At 35.0% G+C, this 17,785-nt stretch overlaps 1 pseudogene; it reads right to left on the reverse strand.

Moving 5' to 3' along the window:
- On the reverse strand, positions 5,927–9,230 carry LOC109849918 (annotated as a pseudogene).

Consider the following 17,785-nt stretch of genomic DNA (forward strand, 5'->3'; position numbering starts at 1 on the left):
CCAAACAACTCAGCGTAAAAAAAGAGCCCGAAAAGTACATTTATATCTATCCTCTAGTGGAACGCCCTCGAGAAGAAGTCCATTCGCAGCTTCCAGCAAGTCAGCCGGAAGTTCATCCACCACTTCTTGGCTGACACCAAGCAGAAGTTGCCCCTCATGTGTTAATGCAAATGAGGCAAGAGCTCAGAGAGAGCCTTCGAGCCTACTTCAAGACATTCCAAGAAAAGAGGCTGGAGGTTAACGACCAAGGGAGTGCGGTTGCTATGTCCGCTCTTGTGGCCAACTTGCAGAACAACGAATTGGCCGATTCACTTGCCAAGAAGTCGGTCACCAATTATGAATAGCTGATGGCCAAAGCTCATGGGTATATGGACATGGAGGATGCTCGAGCTTATAAGGCGTTATCTAGAGCCACAGAGACCTCCACGGCCACGACTTCAGTAGCAGCAGCACTAGCGCCACCCGCACCATCAACACCTACAGCAGTATCGGTGGCAGCGCTGACAACAGAGTCGACGAGAACCCTTCGAGCAAGGCAGGATTGGTCGAGAGACCCCCCTAGAGTCGACTCCTGCCCAAATCAGTCCGACAGGAGGGACCGACGGAGGGACCCGGCGCCGAGGCCTGCTCTCACTGTCTTCAACACATTCCTCGCAGAAGCTCTCGCCATGGTCCAAAAGAAGGGGCACCTCAAGGAGCCCGCTCCTAAGATGAGTTCGGATCCACGGAGCCGAGATACTCGACAGTATTGCCACTACCATAGAGATCACGACAACCTCACCAATGATTGCCACATCCTAAAAAGGGACATCAAGGATCTAATCTAGAGAGGATACTTGAAGAAGCTTATCTCAAGAGAGACCGGAGGGAAGCTGCCCCCGCCAAGGCAGATAGGAGATCCCGCTCTTTGATACCCCTAATTAGAAGGATTTGTCACCATAATAACCATAATTAGAAGGATTTGTCACCATTCCACTAACTTTTTGATACCCCTACTTTGTTCTTTATGGATTAGTACAAATGAAGAAGAGAGACATACAGGAACGAGCAAATTGATAAGATGATAATACAGCAATGAAAATAAATTTACAAGAAATGGGTCCAGTTAATATGTGATAACCGTCCTAAAAATTAAATACAGGATAATCATTGAGGCATTAAAAAACATATGGATTCTTCATTAGGTGAATATATAGTCCAAAGAGAGAGTTGATTTTTTTAATAGTGTTAATAACATAATAAATGTTGTACCTACTAAAAATAAACAACAAACTTCGTCATCCATATTCATTAACTAATACTAATAGGTAGGTTGTTCCTCTAAAAAGGGAGACATATATGTTGACCTTCTTGTTTTGATGATGTTTTAACAAACAATTTATAATTAATATTATTTGTCTAGTATTTGTGTTTTCTTATTTATGCTAGGCAAACAATGCGTTGGAGGTTGGATGGAATCGAGCTTTCATGATCATATGCAATGGAGGTTTGCGGAATATTTTGGAGTGAAGCAATGCAATTCAAATTAAAAATTCAAGTTCAAGCTTCATCCGCAACCAAGTCGAGCCATATTGAAGATCAAGATAGCTTGGATAATTTAGTTTTAGGTTTATACTTGTGTGTTAATAGTTTGAGCTCAATATCACACATACACACAAGTCTTGATTTTGAGTAATTTTGATAAAATATTGAGTTATTGGTTTTTGAACTTAACAATCATTATATACATCTTTTATTGTCTATAATTATTTTATAAAGTTTTAAAACATGGTTTAGTCAAAATGTCAAATTTCAAGTATGTTCATTTTCATGTTTTGGACTAGTTTTATAAAATGATGAGTTTTCACAAATTTGAAGTGCAATTTAAAAAATTCTTTTTGTAACATGTGTATTATCGTGTTTACAAGCATTCCCCAAAGTTTTACATTTTTATGAATTTATTTACTATTTTTAAAGGCACTTTAAAAATCAGTTTTATTATTCATATCAGGTTGATAACTTGTTATCAATCGACTGATAGAGTTTATCAGTCGACTGATGAACTCGCCTGGAATTATCAAAAGTTTTTATTTTTTATTCAGTCGACTGATGAGGTCTTCAGTCGACTAACGAGTTCTTCAGTCGACTGATAAGCTGTGACCTGCCTATAACGGTCAGCTCATCAGTCGACTGATCGAACTCGTCAGTCGACTGATCGAACCCTTCAGTCGACTAATGCTGTAACAACTAGTTTTTTTAATTTTTGTCTGTTTTGGTTTTTTGTCTTTTTTCCTTGTTTTCTCTTTCCTTTGGGGTTCTTATAAATACCCCCACATATTCTTAGTTCATTTTATTCAAGGAAAAAGTTTTAAAGAGTTTTACAAGTTTGTTTAAGTATTTTAAAAGTTTGTTTAAGAGTTTGGTTTGTGAAGAGAATTTTACAAGAGCTAGAGGAGATCACCATTTGTGTTTGAGCTTCAACTCTTCTCTCTCTCCCTCTTGTTATCTATAGAGAAGTTTTTCTAAACTCTGTTTCTAGCGAGTTATTGTTTTGTTCATAATTTCCATAAGCTAGATTTTAATTGAGTTTAGACTTATTTTGAATATATCTCTTTGTTCACACATAACCTATTGAGCTTATTGTATTTGCATACATAGTATAATCTGGGGTTGTGGGTTTGTGACTTAGAGAGTGAGCTTTCATTGTGTTCTCATCCATATTAGAGAACAAATCATTGTATATGAAAACAATTTTTGTAAAATGTGTTTGTATTTTTCATTGGGTTTGTATTTTTCATTTCTTAGTTTTTGAAAAATGTGTTTTGAAATTTTTGTAAATGAAAACAAATTTTTAAGTAAAATTCCTTTGTTTTCATTTTATTGGTTTTGATTTTTCATGAAAGGTTTGTGTTTAAGCAACCCCTCAGATTTGTTTCATGTTTACCGAGTGATATATGTTTATATGAGTTGATGTGGTTGCCTCTCTTGATTTCTTGTTGAAATTAATATTGATTGGATTTCAATTTGATTTATGATTTTATTTGAGTGATTCGTTTTCATTTGAAAACTTTTTTCATGATTCTCATGTTCCTCATTCTTTTGTTTTCACAAATCTAGTCATACATTGTTATTATGTTTGTATAATGAGACACTATTTTCATAATAACATATTTATATATGTCCTCATTGTCTTTTTGTATGTGAGTTTTGCCTAGCATGTTTTTATCTATGCTTGCTCACATGTTTGTCTTAGTATTCACTTCATATATTCTATAAGACATTTTGATAGGGGGGGGTTGTTCCCCATTATTTGCTTCTATACTCATCATGCTTATAGGTAGAGAGAGATTTCGCTTTCCTATTCCTTTTATATCCCCATTTTTGATGTTGCCAAATGGGGAGAAATATGTGAGTATATAGTATTTTTATTGATTTTATACCATATTGATAAATTATTTGTCATCATCAAAAAGGGGGAGATTATTGGCCTTCTTGTTTTGATGATGTTTTAACAAATAATTTATAACTAATATTGTTTGTCTAGTGTTTGTGTTTTCTTATTTATTCTAGGCAAACAATACGTTGGAGGTTGGATGGAATCGAGCTTTCACGGTCATATCTAATGGAGGTTGGCGAAATAGTAGAGTGAAGCAATACAGTTCAAGTTAAAGATTCAAGTTCAAGCTTCATCCGCAACCAAGTCGAGCCATATTGAAGATCAAGATAGCTTGGGTAATTTAATTTTAGGTTTATACTTGTGTGTTAATACTTTGAGCTCAATATCACACATACACACAATTCTTGATTTTGAGGAATTTTGATAAAATATCGAGTTATTGGTTTTTGGACTAAACAATCATTATATACATCTTTTATTAAGTCTATAAAATCATTTTATAAAGTTTTAAAACATGGTTTAGTCAAAATGTCAAATTTCAAGTATGTTCGTTTTCATGTTTTGAATTAGTTTTGGAAAATGATGAGTTTTCACAAATTTAAAGTGCAATTTAAAAATTCTTTTTGTAACATGTGCATTATCATATTTACAAGCATTCCCCAAAGTTTTAGATTTTTATGAATTTATTTGCTATTTTAAAGGCACTTCAAAAATTAGTTTTACTATTCATATCAGGCTGATAACTTGTTATCAGTAAACTGATAGAGTTTATCAGTCGACTAATGAACTCGCCTAGAATTATTAAAAGTTTTTGTTTTTTATTCAGTCGACTGATCAGGTCTTCAGTCGACTGATGAGGTCTTCAGTCGACTGACGAGTTCTTCAGTCGACTGATGAGCTGTGAACTGCCTATAACGGTCAGCTCATCAGTCGACTGATCAAACCCGTCAGTCGACTAATGCTGTAACGGCTAGTTTTTTTTAGCTTTTGCCTGTTTTGGGTTTTTGGTCTTTTGCCTTGTTTTCTCTTTCCTTTGGGGTTCCTATAAATACCCCCACGTATCCTTAGTTTATTTTATCCATGAGAAAAGATTTAAAAAGTTTTACAAGTTTGTATAAGGGTTTTAAAAGTTTGTTTAAGAGTTTGGTTTGTGAAGAGAATTTACAAGAGCTAGAGGAGATCACCATTTGTGTTTGAGCTTCAACTCTTCTCCCTCTCCCTCTTGTTATCTATAAAGAAGTTTTTCTAAACTCTATTTCTAGCTATTTATTGTTTTGTTCATAATTTCCATAAACTAGATTTTAATTGAGTTTAGACTTGTTTTGAATATATCTCTTTGTTCACACTCAACCTATTGAGCTTATTGTATTTGCATACATAGTATAATTTGGGGTTGTGAGTTTGTGATTAGAGAGTGAGCTTTCATTGTGTTCTCATCCATATTAGAGAATAAATTATTGTATAGAGCCTTCATTATGGGATATACTTTGTAATATACTTATACACCGAGAGGAGTATATGGTGAGAGACGGGGTCGTCCCAAGAGGAGTGGCGTCAATAGTAAAGCCTAGGGAGAGGTTACAAATATGAGCACTTGAGGGAGACACGGGCTAGAGACCAACACTTAGAGGGTATAGAGTGTGATTGCAAGAGTGTTGATTGTAAAGTTTTCAGTGAGCTAGAAAACCGAATGTGAGGTGTAAACATTTTCGGGTGAGCGTCGAAAACCCGGTGTGATAGTGGATTTCTCTCCGAAAGTGGGGAGCGGACAGGTATGACGGAAGGTCCGAACTCCGTGATCATTTGCTTGTGTTTGAGTTTGTCATTTGCGCTCTATCACTCTTGTTTGTTTATTGTTTATTTTACCATTGTGTTAGTTTATATATCCTTGCATATATTTCACTATATATCTCATAGCTAGGATATTGCTCTTTATTTATATTGCTCATTCTTGCTCAATATATCTCATAGCTAGGATATTGCTCTTTATTTATATTGCTCATTCTTGCTCATAACACATTGTATATTTATCTTGCAAGAATAAGGATATTGCTCTTTATTTATATTGCTCATTCTTGCTCATAACACATTGTATATTTATCTTGCAAGAATAAATTATTATTAAGTTTTTAATTGGTATTAAATCGGATTAGATTAGCATAAACCCTATTCACCCCACCCCACCCCACCCCCCTCTAGGGTTCTTTCCTAGTTGCATTAAGGTCTAACAATTTAGGTATTTGCACAGTAAGCTGCTAATGTTTTCTTTGGCATTGGTAATTACATTTTCATTGTCTAGACACTATAGCATTTTATCAAATTCACTCTTAACAATATAAAGATGCATCTTTACTGGACTTTGGATTGATATACTCTTTGGAGACATGGTAAATAAAAAAAAAATCCTTTTTGTTGATAAAAAGGTAGGAGATCCCCGCATTTCATTAAAAAAGACTTCGACGAAATATATTGATATCAAATATTGCACTTTTCTCACAAAATATCAAAATTATTAGACAAAATTAAGCACAAGCATTTCATTAGAGAAAATTGGCACACAAAAAACATTATATAGCAGTCCATTAAACTTGTGTTACGCTCTGAAACTTACAAAATGATTACAGTCTCACAAAAAGTATCTTTCTCCTCAGAAACATCACCACTTATCTCCAGTAAACAAATACATTCAAGTACATACTGGAGAATAAATGGGGGGAAATGCCTAAAAGACATTAAAAAAAGAGAAGAAAGAATAAAAAACTGAGAGAGAATCCAAAGGTAAATTTCTCAAGGCATCATCAATTCTTGGACTGCTAACGAAGATAAACCTTCATTTGATTCTTCAATTAAAAGCTAAGAGAACTTATAGGGCTCATGGCATCATATCCTGAAAGTGCAGCTTCAATCTTTTCCTTCAGTTGAACACTGTTCATGTCATCACTCTGAAAATTAAACATTACACATAAGTTCAGCAAAAATTTAAATAAAAATACTTACAAAGAGCGCTATATATGTAAAAACTCATATGCAGTGCAAAAAATTGCAATAGACAGTTGTTAGTCTCTAATGAAGTTCCTTTATTATTGCTGATTGCTGTAGTTTGGGTAGGATCTAGTCTTAAGGATCTCAAACGGAAAAAGAATAAATGAAATATAATAACCGATTATTTATTAGCTGTGACGTTATTTGACAGTTGTTTAAGTTTGGTATTTTTAATAGAAAGACAATGGAAAATGAATGAATGAAATATAAGAGCATCTCCAACAGTTTCTCTAAAAATTTCTTCAAAATGGGAAAGCAAAAGTCATATTCTCCAAATTATTTTTGCTCCAACTCCAACAGCTTCCTCATTTTGAAAAATCCTGTATTTATTACAATAAATAAAAATATTCTACATCCCTATTTTGGGATGCTCTTATGCATTGGAACTGACCCTATGATTTTTTTTTTTTTTTGTAATTACGGATTTTGTTTTATATTTGTTTTCTCCCCCATCCCGTTTTGAAGAACGTGCTGCATTTATGACAAAGCTCTCCCCAAATATTTAAAGAATGTCCCAGATTTAGGGAAGACTCCCATTTTTTCCTCCTTCATCCCTATTTTGGGGAATGGGATGGAGAATCTATTGGACAAAAAAAACCTAAATTCTCCAAAAATGAGAATACCAATAAAAAGAGGAAGCTGCTGGAAATGCTCTAATAGCCAAGTACTCACTTGCTGTGACGTTATTTGACCATTGTTCAAGGTTGGTATTATAGTAATAGATTAACAATGTGATGATGCTATCACCAATTAATCATTTTCTGCCGATGGGCCATATGTACACTTTTGACCTTCAACTACTACTTTAATTAGACGCCTTTGTTCCTTTATGTAACCCTCATCCAACACGTGAAGAATACGTACAGTACTGCGTGAGTGCACAGGAAAAGAATCAGCACGTGTTAGAAAAAAAAAGATGTTTATATCTTTTTTGAATAAACTTGTCTACACGCGTCATTGGCATCATGTTAATTATATTTTAAAAAACTAATTCAACTTGTGAAAGTTATGGCTTACGTGGGATTTTCGTCGCACATGGAAATCATATTAATTCTAGGAAGAGAATCTAGTGAAATTAAAGTAATGAAATAATTCATGGTGAAATTATGGAAATAGCGTAATTAAATACGGTAAAAAGTAAATTAATGCGAGGGAGATCATACCTCGACAAAGAGAGTGTGCGAGAGGAGACCACAAACAGAGGTGATGTTTGCACTCGTAGTCTTGAGGTTGAGAGACTCGAAGAGCTCGCACACTCTGAACAGCGTATCCTTCTTCTTAGTGCAAGTGATGCTTACCACCTGTACTTTCTCTCCCATCTCAGATACTCTGACCTGCGACAGCAACCCAAAAAAAAAAAATTGTGAATAAATTAACTTTGATTTCAAGTTCAACCTAATTCAGATAAGGGGCTGTTTGGTTTGCCCAAAAATTATGTAAAATGAAGGAAAAGTACAACTCGTTTTAAGTTTTTCATAACATTTTCCTTTTCTTTGTTTGGTTCACATCTTGGAACAAAAAGACGTGACTCACATTTCAGGACACACGTTTCATGCTTTTTATTGAGGAAATTGGAAAGAAAAATTGTTTGATGTATTTTTCTTTGATTTTTAAGGAAAACAAAAGAATAGAAAGAGAGCTTATACCTGGATATCTTCGATGTAAGGCTTTCCGGGTGACCCGTTAGCCAAAATGGAGCTCCGACTCCTCTTCTTCCTTCTCTTACGAACCTCTCCATCATCTTCCTCTGTAATCTCACTAACAGACGATTTATCCTCCTTGTGTTTCTCCAACTCCGCTATCTCTGCAATCTAGTCAATTGCATCCTTGACGATCGACGCCTTGTCCATCTATCCATTAACCCAATAACCCATTAACCCGCTAAACTTAGGCAGAAGGGGAAGAGAAAGACCTAAACATTTCTTTTAAGTTTTGTACCTTTGTAATGTTGGGGACTACGCTTCTCAGTGCATAGAGCTTGTCATTGAGCTTTCTCCTCCTGTTCCTCTCGGTCGCTATGTTCTTTGTAGTAATGGGGGAAGCCGGGCCCTCGGGAGAGCTCGAATCGTAGAGGTTTGAGAGAGCTTCGTCAATTCCCCAACTGATGATTGAATTGCAGAGAAACTTCAGATTGAGAAAATGTGTATTTCAAAATACCCATCAAATTTTCTTTCTTTCTTTCTTTCTTTTTTTTTACCCCCACCCCCAGGATAGAATGAAATGAAACCAAATGTGATAAAGCCCATATAAGATTCTGATGCTGTTTCATTCAAGCACAGAGAATTACTAGTATTTAACTCAAAATACCCAAGAAAATTACTATCATTTTTCAGAACAAATGGAATAAAATAGAATGAGCCGCGTAGAAGAATCTGCTGCTGTTTATCAATTGAAACAAGGAGAACCCATAAAAGGATTAACCAACAGAGCTCATTACCAATTTCAAAAACAACCCAAAAGAGAGAAGTTCACTGAACTAATGAGATTTTACCCAAAATAGGATAACCCATGCAGTTCATTGACAGACACAAACCAAGGTGAAATCTTTTTATATTTAAAATAGAAAACCTGCTAAACTACCTGTCAAGCTCCTCATAGAACATCTTGGTCTCCCAATAATTGTTGTACTCTGCTTCCAACATATCCATTGCTTTGGCTTGATGAGGAAAATCAAAGGAGAAAAAGGAGCGTGAAGTTGTACGGTGATGTTTTTTTCTTTTTCTTTCTATCTTTTTTTTTTTTTTTTGAGGGGTTGGAGGGGGGGCTCTCTTTTGCTTGATGCTGAACTCAACTTGGGAGCTCACACTCCTCAACTTGGAAGCTCACCCTTTATGTAGAGAATGCTGTCAGCAAGAACTAAGGGGAGTATTTTAGTGCTGACTATTTTATTTCTCTGCTTCAGAAAAAGCGCACGTTGTTCAAACGAGGGGGTGGATGTGAATGAAAAAAGTTGGGTCCATGTCTCCGCGTTGAGACCAGCCACGTGGTGTATAAGATAAGATACTTTTGCATATTTGACACATAAATTATTTAGAGCATGTTTCCTAAAAAGTGGCCAAGATGAATTGTAATCTACTTTTCGGTATTTGACAAGCAAATTATTTTGAATTATAATATCTCAGATTATTTTTAGTAACTTATAATCTAAAACAGGTATAGTCCTCGGGATTCCACGAAATTCGACATGGATGCATGTCTTTTTTCGTCATTTTGACAGATACGATAGAGTCACCTGTTAATTGTTCAATTAATGACTTTTTTCTTAAGATCTTAAGATTGGAAATAAAAATAAAAGAAATAGAATTAGAGTACTACTAGCTATATGTACAACTAGGGTGTGTTTGGTTCAATAGTGAGCAAGAATAGGATTAGTAAAAGGGTGTTTTTTATGGGTTCCTTCCTAATCTATAAAAAAATTAATGATAATTTTTTGTTGTTATAGAATGTTGTGGAATCTTTTTTTTTTTTACCTTTTTATGTTAATATAGAATCTAACTTTATGGAAACACTCTAATTCCTATTATTTTGTTTGGTTTAGAATGAGAAATTTTTGGGATTAATAAATGACAACGCCATATGTAATCTTGCCACTCACTCGCGGACAAAATATTATTAAGTGAGAAGTTGGGGTAATCTTACCCGTTTACCAAAATTCAAAAAAAAAAAAAACTATAGCAACGGCTAATTCTAAGACTTGGAGGATATAAATGTGGATTAAGGGCTCATTGTGCCAATGTATCCCTCATTCTTACCATTTTTAAAATTCTCATAGTTTGAAAGTTTCATCTCCTCCATCAATATGATATCAAAAGAATGCCCTAAAAAATTTAAAGTTTGATGCGATTGCAATCTCCAAACGCCCATGAAATTGTGCAAGAATGGTAAAAATAAGGGGGGTATTATTGGGGGCGAGCAAAGTACCCAAATAAAGAATACAATTTTTTTTGAATGGGCTCATGAAGGAAGAGAAATAAGCAACTTAGAAAACCAATTTGTCAAAGAAAACAGGTTCGAATATAAGTATTTTTTAAAATCAAAGAGGCTAAAGAAAGAATAGTAACTTGTTGAAAAACAACTACTAACTTGGAAAATTTCTGCAATTTTAGTGGTGATATTTTGTATCATTTTAATTATTGTAAACTGCATATCATGTACTTGTATTTGTAAAAACTATTGATATTGTAATGAAAAATTTTATTAGAATTGAGTAAACTATCATTACAAATCTAGTTGATATTGTATGGCTCAGGAATAAGACATTTTATGAACATTGAATGCCCCCACCTACAACTTATAGGTTTATTATGGATTGCATTCTAATGATGGATTACCTCACCTACACATTGTCAATTCAATGTAGTTTACATTCTCATCACAGATTGCCTCACCTGAACATAATAAACGTTATAAGTTAGATTGCATTCTCAGTAAAAGATAATCATCATTGCCAAAATATCAACTATGGAGCATCACAAGCTCCAACATGTAATCAACTGAAACCAAGAAAACCAAATAAGAGCAACCCAAGCTCCAGCAAATTATCAACCGAAACCACCAAAACAAAGAAACGGTTGTATTAGCACACATTCTCTTTAATTATTCTTCATCGACGTTATCCATCTATATCCATTGTAAAATTCACATCAGATAGCAGGAATTTATTTTCATAAACTAGTGAGTTTAGCAATATATTATGGCTATCCGCTTGAATATACAAAGTCAACATACATAGGGAAAAACATTTTAGTATTCTTATTTTTTACTATACACAGAACCATATATTATGGTTGCAATAAAAAATGTAGTCTACATTATTCATCAATTTCACGATGTTGGGGTGTATTAGCAAAAATCCCTAGCAAAAAACAAAAAAAACTCCCAATTTATAACCATCCATGATCAACCATGACAAATAACCGAAGCAACGAATACCTAAATTATCAAATATCCACTACAAAATCAACCATGAAAAATAACCATCCATGATCATATATTACTTTTTAAAAAATGGGTTATTGATTTATCCCTCCAACTGTCAAAGATCTAAATCAGAGCTGAAAATCGAAACAACCAATCGAAGCAACAAACAACATTGCTTAGGATCAAAGATCGAAATCAAAGCTCGTAATCGAAGAAAGAAGCTCAAGATCAAACCTGCAAATCGAAGCAACTAATCGAAGCAACCAACTGAAGCAACAAACAATATTGCTTGGGATCAAAGCTTGAAATCGAAGCTCGTAATCAAAGAAAGAAGCTCAAGATTGAAGCTTTTGAGATCGAGGCTCGAAATCGACGCTCGAAATCGAAGAACGAAGCTAAAAATCGAAGCGACCGACAAAAGCTCAAAATCAAAGCTCACAATCAAAAAAGAAATCAAAGAACGATTCAAGAAGAGGCGCGAACAGGATTGAAAAGAGGCGGGAGGAGATTAGCGGGAGAAGGCCGAAACCAATCTAAGGTTTGCGGTGCGGCAGAATCCGAAAAAGAAAGGGAATGAGAAGAGTATGTGGTGTTGTCAATTTTTCAACCCAAATCCACCAAACCCATCTGATTTGGGTTTCTATAAAAACCCCCCTCTTTTCCAACTTTATGGATATCCATATATGTAAAAACGTTATGAACCAAACTTAGGAATAGGATACCATTAGAATCCTTTATTTACAGTTTTACCCCTATCAAATCCAATTTATATTCCTAATCTATAAAAAGAGTGAAACAAACACCCCCCTAATATATGTACATATATATTGTAATTTAATACTAAAAAATAGTATAAAATACTGGTTGTTGTGGTAGAAAGAACTGTATATCTAGATATATAGTTCTTTCTATCACACCAGATTAAATATGAATACCTTTACGCTTTGCAGAGATGTAAGGGGTTGTTCTAGGATTACATTTATTAGTATCATAACCAAAAGGAGTGATGCAAAATGGATCTTGATTGGATATGTTTTGGGTCATGGTTATTTTTCATTAATTTTACGAAAGTCGTTTGACGATAATACTGTGGTTAGTGCACAACATTTCATGCATAGTCACTTAAATAAATATACAAATATGAGGTTTAATAAAGGGAAGTTGGACGAAAAATATAAAGTGTATATAAGCGGGCACATGTGCATTCCTGATATCCTGAGTTATATATGCAAGGGCCAATGGTCAATACTTCACTTGAAACCGTGTTCTCGGGACGGTTTACGGGAACCCGATTTATATACATAAAAATATTATTCTCTAATTAAAATAACACCTAACATAATAATAATGAAAATACGAATCGGAGTTTGAAGAAGGGGAAGGGGCCCTCGACCCGAAACAGATAGGGGAGGATTTATTCAATCACATAGTTTGGGCTCCTAGAATATGGCGCCCTTATGACAATCTATTTGATTGTATCAAAAGACACACTGAATTGGGATTTTCCTATTGGGAACATTTTACTATTGAAAACTAAAATTATAATTCACCAAATTTATTAATTACGTTGGATTATAATCCACTAATAATAAGTGGATTATAGTCCAAAGATTCCAAATATGTTCTTACACTAGCGATACCAAATGAGAAAAACAAATTGAAAGGTTTCTCGGCAAACATAAGCTAATTAACTTTCAAAATTTTCTTTGGTAAATTGTAGATAACTCTATTCATCATATCTTCAATAGCGCTCACTCACTCCTCCTTGTACATAGGCAGTTAACATCCTCGGATGATATTTTGAGAATAATTAAGTGCAAACAGATACCCTCTTTTCCACAAATTGAATAGTGATAAGTGCTATTAAATGAGTCCAGGGGTAATAAAAGTCACCGAAGATATAAATGAGCACGATTATCTGTATCAATTAACCAATTTTCAATAAGAAGAAATAAAAATAACCAAATACGCTTTAATAAGCTCAGGTCCTCAGAAAGCTGAAATATATTAAGTAACATAAAAAAAGACTTCACTTGGGTTATTTTTTGCTATGACAGAGAAACATAACCAAAAAGCGTCAACACGCCAAGGTAGGGTGGAGATAGGTAGGCACAAAAAGATAAGATTTCCTTGTGAAATCATTCACTCTTTCTGAGCATACTGTGAATTTCAGGTGTTCGTGTTCTCTGAAGCCATGCTTACGTAAGGTGTGCTGATGTCAAGGTATCTGTTTTTCTTTATTTTAGTCTCACGTCAATCAGTATTAATTCTAGAAGGAAAATTTTTTTTGGCTTCGGCTCGCGCGTTAAAGCGCGAGCCAAAAAGCACGGTTGATTCTAGAAACATTTCCTCTTGTTTTTATGTTTAAGCAATTCAATATAATGAATAAAATAAGTTTTTTTTTCTCAAAAGCTCAATTCTTAACATGGTATTAGAGTCGTCCTCTTGATCCCGGAGAGACATCTATCTTGTTCCTCTATATCTAGATCCTCTATATCTCAAAAGCTCTATTCGTGCTTGCCCTCGGCAGCCTCGATATTGTTGGTCTCGGGTGTGGAGACCCAAACTTGAAATCAAACAATCGAAGAAAACAGGAAAAACGTGGGTCCGGTCAACCAGCGGACCTCGTCCGGTCGACCGATGCGCCTGCAGGAAAACAGACAGAAATTAAAGCTCTGGTCGGTCGACCGAGGTGATCCGGTCGACCGAAAACATACACCAAAACCCTGCAGAAATTGATATTCTTGTTGGTCGACCAAAGCACATGGTCCGGTCGATCAGAAATAAGATTTCCAGTTTCCTAAACTGTTTGGGAAAGTGTTTTGGGCAGGGATCCTATATATATACCTAAACGATTTTAGGGTTATATGCAACATAGAAAAAGAGGGTTTTGAGAGGATTCTTTCAGAGAGATCTTAGAGAGATAAAAACCTATTTGTGGATGTTTGCGTCAAAAGTTGGTTCTGTTGTGGAATTCATTATATCTTCGGTCGATTACAATAAATTCAAAAGAGATAGTCTTTTTATAAGACTTCTTTTACACAACAAAATAAAAATTATAACTTTTTAGAAACAAACGCAGGATCGTTGTTTGGATCGCTGCTTGCGTGGGATCTTTGCCTGTGCCGGGAGCGCTTTGACTCGTGGACCACCAAATCACAGATTCTGATTGAACTGTGAAGGGTTTAATGATTCTTCATTCGTTTATCGAAGTAAGAATTTGAAGCGAATATCTTATCGATGTAAGATGTTCACTCTTCTAAAGATCAAGTCAGAGCTTAGATCTCTAGGAATCGCCAGAAGCTTCTTGAGGATGTTTGTGAAGAAGGAAGACTCTCTTTCTTGCTCTAATTCACCAAAACTCAAGGCTCTCTACTCTAATCTGTTCTGGAAATGCTCAGCCCTTGTCAATGATGGCCATAGGGGGGTATTTATAGCCTCCTTAGACGATAACTGAAGAAATAGCCGATCAACAACTGCCTCTTTAGGCGCGGCAGTTGATGCTGTCGCGGCTAAAGGGCGCGACAGTCGACACTGTCGCGGCCAAAGGGCGCGGCAGTCGATACTGCCGCGGCTAAAGGGCGCGGCAGTCGACACTGCCGCGGCTAAGGCTGCCGCGTCTTAGCTGCGGCACCATGGGTTGCCGCGCTTCAGCCGCGGCACCATGTACTGCCACGCCCACACGCTGTAGTTTGCATTGTTCTGTGAATTCACATTTTTTTGTGTTGATTCATAGACCTTTTGCTTCCTTTGGGCTTGTATGATCTCCCATGACTTAGATACTGATGTTTATCACCTTCTCTTTGTCTTGAGTGGTATTTGGATGTCTGTAAGCATTTTTTGACGTCTACAGTGGACATTGTAATCTTCTTCAAATTAATCAAAAAATTGTGTGGTGTGGCTCCCGAGGACGTAGACACGTTGCCGAACCTCGTTAAATCTGGTGTGTTCCTTCTTATTTATCTTTCCTGTAATTTTTTCTTTTATTTGCGATGATTTCCTACTTGCTAAACTCTTAGTACAAGATCCAGAAGAGCACGTGTTCGATTGATTGTTTCGAATTCCCAATAACTGTATCAGAGCTTCGTTCAGAAGATTTGTGCGAGAGCCATAGCATATGAAAGAAAATTAAAAGTCGAGAAGTTTGACGGATCAGACTTCACCTACTAAAAGTCACAGATGGAGGACTATCTGTACCAAAAGGACCTTAACCGTCTGTTGATGGGCAAGGCTAAGGGAAATAAGAAGGTGGAATTAGACGAGGACTGGGAACTACTGGATCGTAAGGCTCTAGGGTAGATCCGGTTGTCGTTCACCAAATTATTCACCCATAATATATTGAAGGAGAAGACGACAGTGAGGTTTATAGAAGCACTCGCGAAGATGTACGAGCTACAGTAATACTGCTATAGTAATGTTCTTAAACGCTACAGTTCCGCCTTTGATATAGTAATAATTGTTGGATATCATGTCCCCATGATATAATTTTGATGATAACAATTTATTCATAACATGAATCACTATGTGTATTATAGTGCACTAATATTTCAGTACAGATTTCAACATGCACAAGTGCAATATGTGTTCAAAGCATCATGAAGTAACGAAGATGAAGAGCTTATGTATCAATGTAATTTTTTATACATTTTCTTTACTTAGAAATATTTGTACCAGCCTTGATCACTCACACATACACACACATAGAGATTAGAACACATTAACACAGGCTTAATGTGTTGGTTAACAATAAAAATCCCCTATGTTAACCATTAGAGTATTTAATTAATCATTGAGTCTAAAAAAATTTCATACATTACATTTTTATCTCTTAATAGTCGACTAATTAGCTTTGTAGTCGACTACTGAAGTCAAAGAACAAAATATAAGTTTCTGTAAAACTACAGAGTAGTCGACTACTGAGAATTATAGTCGACTACTGAGAATTATAGTCGACTACTCAGATTTGAATTTTGATTTACAGAACTATTGTTTTACAGTGTAGTCGACTACAAGTAACTATAGTCAACTACTGAGCATTAAAATCTATATTACAGAACATCTGTTTTACAGAGTAGTCGACTACTAAGGATTATAGTCGACTACTCAGCTTCAATTTTTGATTTACAGACTTTCTGTGATACAGAGTAGTCGACTACTTAACATTATAGTCGACTACTAAGACAGTTTTTTTAGAATTCAAACTTTGAATTAGTGACAGTTTATAGCCGTTTTTAAACGTTTTTAAAGTTTAAAAAATTGTCTTTTCAAGGGCTATATAAAGGTTATATGTTCAGAAAAATAGCACATGATTATCTACCCATAAGCTTCAATCTTTGTGCATTTTTCAAGAGTTAAAAATTCAGATTTTACTAAGTATTGAGAAAAATATCTTTTCTGAAATTGCCTTTGATCATCATTCAAAATACAAATTATTTAGGCAATTTCCAGAGGTTAAAATTATTCCTAAGCCACTGCTACACAACACTATAAATCAAGGCTTATAGGAATTGAGTTGTTTGATTCAAGGAAAGTTCTCTCGGTTTGAGAGAGGTTGATCTTTTGGTCTAGAGATTGGTGTGAAATTGGTAAGGTGTTGTCAATTGGTGTTGCAATTTGTAGGGACTTGCAAATTGGTCAAGTTTGGTTTTAATTTTGTACTTGCTTCAAAATTATAGTAAAAATCTCAAACGGGATTTACTTGGGGACTGGATATACACCAGATTGGTGGAACCAGTATAAAATCTCTTGTTTGTAAATATGATTTTCTAAGATTGTTGTCATTCTTTATTACAATTTATTATCTACTTTACATAAAATTTAAAAGAACTCTAATCACCCCCCCTCCCCCCCTCTAGTGTTCTAGTGTATTTATTTCAGATCCTACATTTGGTAAAATGTTTAAAAGCGGCTATAAACTGTCACTAATTCAAATTTTGAATTATGGAAAAAACTGTCTTAGTAGTCGACTATAATGTTAAGTAGTCGACTACTCTGTATCACAGAAAGTCTGTAAATCAAAAATTAAAGCTGAGTAGTCGACTATAATCCTTAGTAGTCGACTATTCTGTAAAACAGATGTTCTGTAATATAGATTTCAATGCTCAGTAGTCAACTATAGTTACTTGTAGTCGACTATACTGTAAAACAATAGTTCTGTAAATCAAAATTCAAATCTGAGTAGTCGACTATAATTCTCAGTAGTCGACTACTCTGTAGTTTTACAGAAACTTATATTTTGTTTTTTGACTTTAGTAGTCGACTACAAAGCTAATTAGTCGACTATTAAGAGATAAAAATGTAATGTATGAAATATTTTTAGACTCAATGATTAACTGAATACTCTAATGGTTAACATAATGGATTTCTATTGTTAACCAACACATTAAGCATGTGTTAATGTGTTCTAATCTCTATGTGTGTGTATGTGTGAGTGATCAAGGCTTGTAC

This window comes from Asparagus officinalis, chromosome 1, assembly GCF_001876935.1.
Source record: "Asparagus officinalis chromosome 1, Aspof.V1, whole genome shotgun sequence".
NCBI lineage: Eukaryota > Viridiplantae > Streptophyta > Magnoliopsida > Asparagales > Asparagaceae > Asparagus > Asparagus officinalis.